The sequence below is a fragment of the Myotis lucifugus genome, unplaced genomic scaffold, assembly GCF_000147115.1.
Source record: "Myotis lucifugus unplaced genomic scaffold, Myoluc2.0 scaffold_11223, whole genome shotgun sequence".
Taxonomy (NCBI): domain Eukaryota; kingdom Metazoa; phylum Chordata; class Mammalia; order Chiroptera; family Vespertilionidae; genus Myotis; species Myotis lucifugus.
Window position 1 is genome coordinate 1 of NW_005882271.1, and position 5,098 is coordinate 5,098.

Here is a 5,098-nt window from a genome sequence, read left to right on the forward strand (position 1 = left end):
GATATATCGTTTTATGTTCCAGAAGAGCTAAGTGTGGGCACAGGGAAACCAAGTCATGAGCTAAGGAGTATTTCCATGACTATAACTCCTTTCCTGAGCTCCTTCCCAAATTCCTTGGTCTGGGATGTGCAATTGTCTGAGGATTTTGGACTTACTAAGTTGCCCACTAATAATAATATTTTTGTGAACTCTGTTTTTTAAATTGATTTTTAGAGAGAGAGGCAGAGAGGGAGAGAGAAACATCTATGGGCTGCCTCCTTCACACCCCGTACTGGGCATTGAAGTCACATCCAGGGCATGTGCCCTGACCTGTAATCAAACCAGTGACCTTTTGGTGCACAGGACGATGCTCAACCAACTGAGCCATTCTTTTTGAACGACACTATAGATCTGTGAGAAACAGTAAAGTACTAGTTTAAAATACACTTTAAAAAAAGAATAGTGTGATGTTAAAAAAAAAAAAAAAAAGAAACCCGAGGCTTTTGAAACATTGAATCCTGTAGTAGGTTTACACTTGAGCATATTTTTGGAGTCAATCATTTCATTCAGTTCAACAAACACTTCAGCAAATACCAGATTCTTAGAGGTATGGGAGACATCTTGGGGAAGGGATTATGTACAACAAGAATGAAAAGACCCACAAGGCACAGAGAGAGCATCCTTTTGATTGGGGTTGTCACTAAAGGCCTGGAAGTGTAGTTCCTGAGGAGAACGCTGGATTTCGCCGGGAACTGGGCCAAGCACATGGCAGCTGGAGAGAACCAGGGTGTGTTGGTGGGGCGGCCCATGTGGGTTGGACGGGCCGGGGCTTGGATGAGATTGGGGACAAGGCAGAGCTGTCAGCCTGTGAGGAGGAAGACCCTGGAGGGCCCAGAGGAAAGACTCTTCATAGTTTTTCTTACCGGTTCATAGTTAGAGCTGAAATGCTCCAAGGTTGGTTTGTTTTTGGTTTTTAATTGTAGGTGCTTTCTGTTTTTTAGAAACAAGGCTTGTTAAGGAAAAGGAGATGTTTATCATGCAGTCACAGTTCTGTGTATGGCCTTTGCATCTTTTCGTGTTGGCTTTATGACCCCCTTTGATAAAGCTAACGGTTTTTAACGCACGTTTTAAAAACCACCTTTCACTAGGAATGTTCCAAACGCGCCAACAACGGGAAGTTCACTCTCCGAGACCTGCTCGTGGTCCCAATGCAGCGCGTGTTAAAGTACCACCTTCTCCTGCAGGTACGTCACTTAATCCCCTGTTCCTTCATTCCTTCGACCAAATACTCATGAGGCATCCACTGTGTGCCCGAGGCTCCGTGTCTGGGGCCCGAGCCCCTTGCAATTCTCAATGATCAGTGGGGCGCAGCGGGAAATAACAGCTGGGAACTTGCCTTCCTTGAAGCCAAGGTGATGCTCATTTTTCACGAGGTCACACTCCCTGTCCCGCAAACAGAGCTGGCTCCAGACAGATTTAAAAGTTAAATAATCGGGTCAAAACAAATATGAAGACCCCTTCGGCCAAATGCTTTGTCGTCAGTATTAGTCACTTACTAGATTCTCGATAGTGCTATGTACCCGGATTCAGCAGGTTAATTCTGGGAGAACTTTTGCCTGATAACCATAACCTGAAGAGTTGTGTCACATTCTGGGTTGCTTTCTGCTCTAGTAGATTATAACAAGGCTACATGTATTTTGCAGGGATTCTCGTTATAACCCCAAAGCTTGCGGTTTCTACGGTTAGTCCTCTAATGAGGGTGGAGAGTCTTATAAATTTAATTTGATGGCTGTACCAGGAGACTCATTAGTTCTGCTCCAAAGGAATGTCCTACTGCATTAGCCTATCTCCTCTGCTGACGCTTGTGAAATGTTGTTTTAAACAGGTCTCCTACCTGCATGTGAAATATGATTTGGAGTCTTCTGTGCTTTGGACCTCTTAATATTACATTTCTTGCACTGAAGCCGCAGAATTATTAGTCATCCCTATTTTTGTTCTACTGAGAAATCAGAGAAATTCAAACCCTGATTATTTCTTTAAAACGCATTAAAACATGTATGAGACCTAAACTCAGAGCAACTCTACTCAAATTGGATTTTATGAAGAAATAATAAGGAAGACTAAGGCGATCAGTTTCTGAGACATCGTGGAACTAAAAACCTGTCCAAAATAAGAGAATAATTTATTTAGTAACTTTGGTTACTAAATACCAATGGAAGAGTTTAGAAGGTGCAGTTTTCAAGACACATCTGTTTGTATCTAGGTTTTAGACAGACTTCTAAAAGTATCAAATCTGACTATACTTTTATGAAATTTAGCAAACTTTTTCCTAATTCCTCTTGGATTGTTTTGTACTTTAAATTTTGAAAGTATGTTCAGTCCCATGATGATGGGCACTTGGGTTGCTTCCAGATCTTGGCTCTTGTAAATTACACTGTAACTGAACATAGGGGAGCATATATCCTTTCAAATTAGTGATTTGGGTTTCTTCGGATATATTTCCAGAGCGGAATTACTGAGCCTTATTAAGGCAGTTCCATTTTAATTTTTTGAGAAATTCTCTACTGTTTGTGGCTGCGCCAAACCTACATAATGGGTTAATTTTTTAAATGTTTTCTTCCTTATGTTTGGGTGTTAATTTGATGAAAATAGTACTGAACTGTGTCTTCCAAATAGGAGCTGGTCAAGCATACCACCGACCCCACAGAGAAGGCGAATCTGAAGCTGGCTCTGGATGCAATGAAGGTAAAGCGATGCGCTGTGACCTTGCTTGTGTTTGTTATTCTTGCCTGAAAACAAGAGAAGACTCTGCTAAGCCATATGCATGGTATGCTAATATATTATAATATACACAAGTATTTGTGTAGTTTTGTTTCTGGTGGGGAGAGTTGAATAGTTTTTGACTGAAATAAATACACTTGTATGAATTTAATTGTTAGATAAAAACACATAAAACCAACAGGTGAATTAAAATAATTAAAAAACTATATATTTTTATTGATTTCAGAAAGGAAGGGAGAGGGAGAGAGAGAGACAGAAACATCAATGATGAGAGAAAATCATTGATCGGCTGCCTTCTGCACGCCCCACACTAGGGATCGAGCCTGCATGTGCCTCAGCTGGGAATCGAACTGTGACCTCCTGGTTCATAGGTCGATGCTCAGCCACTGAGCCACGCTGGCTGGGCAAAAAGAATTTTTGTTATTTGTGAATGTTATGACAACTTCCATAGCCTCCAGGAATGATTTCATATCGTGGTTGCCTTCGACATTCTCTGGGTGGTCGCCAATAGAACACTGCGGCTGTGTAAGCACCAGGTGGGCGGGAGCTTTCTCCGGTGAGGCCTCTGCCAGGCTTCCTTTGCGGATGCTGAGCGTCAGTGCACATGAGGTTCAGGTTGGGTTTCTATGTTCAGGGAAACCTGAAAGTCAAGAATGACGAGTAGATAGAGGCAGACTTTCTGAGCACATGGGGGATCTCTAAGACCCAGCTTCCACGCTGTGCTGAACTGTGAAGGAAATATTCATCCCTAATTTAAAACAGAAGCAAATGTGTCCTCAGAAGCAAATGTGTCCTCAGAGCAAAACGAGAGGCGACTGTGAGACGGTGGTGATGCTTCTCCGGGTCTCTGGGCCGTTTCCCAGCGGCTCTACACCCACCCCGTCAGGGCTCATCACCCAGTTACTTACTGTTACAAAAAGTCATACCAAGGGTCTAATTTTAAGAGATCATTTATAGATACAGGCTCTGAAAAGTCAGACTTTCATTTAGAACAGAGTTCAGAACTGCCTTTTGTCCGAGTTCTGTTCCCGCTGCTTCAGATGAACTGAAGGGAACAGAGACGATGAAAAAGACCCCAGAACACAGAGAATGGAGAGCGCGTACCATAAAAATAGCTGGTCACCGGGTGGAAGACTAGCTACTGTTTCCTCCGAAATGAGAGCAGACATTTAAAAATAGGCGGCACCCAGGGAGCAAGGGGGCCGTGTTCATGGCGCCCCGTTTCCCCGAGTTCTCTGCTCTCTCTCGCCTCCGTCCCCTCTGCTTTCAAAGGAGATGTGATCGAAGGCTCCCAGGAATAGAGACACGAACTGATGGCAGAGAACAGTCCTGCAGGTTCCTGGTCTAACTTAGTTACCTTTCCCTCCCTCGCCGAGCCCTCCTTTCTGCCCTTACTCCAACGCGAGTGACATGTCCTCCTCTCAGGGTCGTTGTTAATGTCTTCGGAATGTACATTCTCCTGATCTGGTTCCCTTTCTGTTGTTCTGTGTGGGGTCACTTTTTTTTTTTTTTAATCCTGTTCTTCTCAAGGGTGAGGTAAGTGACACCTCTTCGGTCTTCCCAGCTGTCCTCCAGACATTGAAAAACAACAACATTTCTATTGATCTCAGAGAGGAAGGGAGAGGGAGAGAGAGAAACATCAATGATGAGAGAGAATCATTGATCGGCTGCCTCCTGTACACCTTACACTGGGGATCGAGCCCGCAACCTGGCATGTGCCCTGACCTGGAATTGAACTGTGACCTGGTTCATAGGTCGATGCTCAACCACTGAGCCACGCCGGCCGGGCTGTCCTCCAGACATTTTTAACTTGTTCTTGGTGAGCAGCTTTGGTTGATTCGATGGCCATTGAAAAGCCACAGGTGCTTTTGCCGCTCCTGAAGGAATGATGTGTTTTCTTTCGGACAGCTCTCCTCTCTCCTCCCATCTCATGGGCCTTCTTTTTGTCCCCTTCTCTTCGCTCCGCAGGACTTGGCACAGTATGTGAACGAAGTGAAGAGAGACAACGAGACCCTGCGTGAAATCAGACAGTTCCAGCTCTCTATAGAAAACCTGGTAGGTCATGATCACTCCGTCCAGCTTCCCTACCCCACCACGTGTGGTTTTTGAAGAAAAGACACTTTACTTTCCATTTTCTAATTCTAGTTTATTTTCCCTGTTCCTGTTTGGCAGCGTCCACACGGATGGCTCTGCCCTCACCGTCCCCTCACCTTAGTCACACAGCTTCTTCCCCGGCCATCCAGATCCCAGACCGCGGCGCCCTCACCGCCGTACATACTCCCGCTGATTCCGTGCATTTACTCATTTTATGTGTATGTGCTGGGTGACTATTGTGCGC

The 5,098-nt window shown here is 44.6% G+C and overlaps 1 long non-coding RNA gene across 1 annotated transcript; it reads left to right on the forward strand.

Annotated features, from left to right (window-relative positions):
- The first annotated feature begins 1,125 nt into the window (after positions 1-1,125).
- Positions 1,126-4,778, forward strand: LOC102441312. Its single transcript, XR_002827966.1, has 3 exons — positions 1,126-1,223; positions 2,656-2,724; positions 4,729-4,778. It is a non-coding gene; the product is annotated as an uncharacterized LOC102441312 (long non-coding RNA).
- Positions 4,779-5,098: the final 320 nt, after the last annotated feature.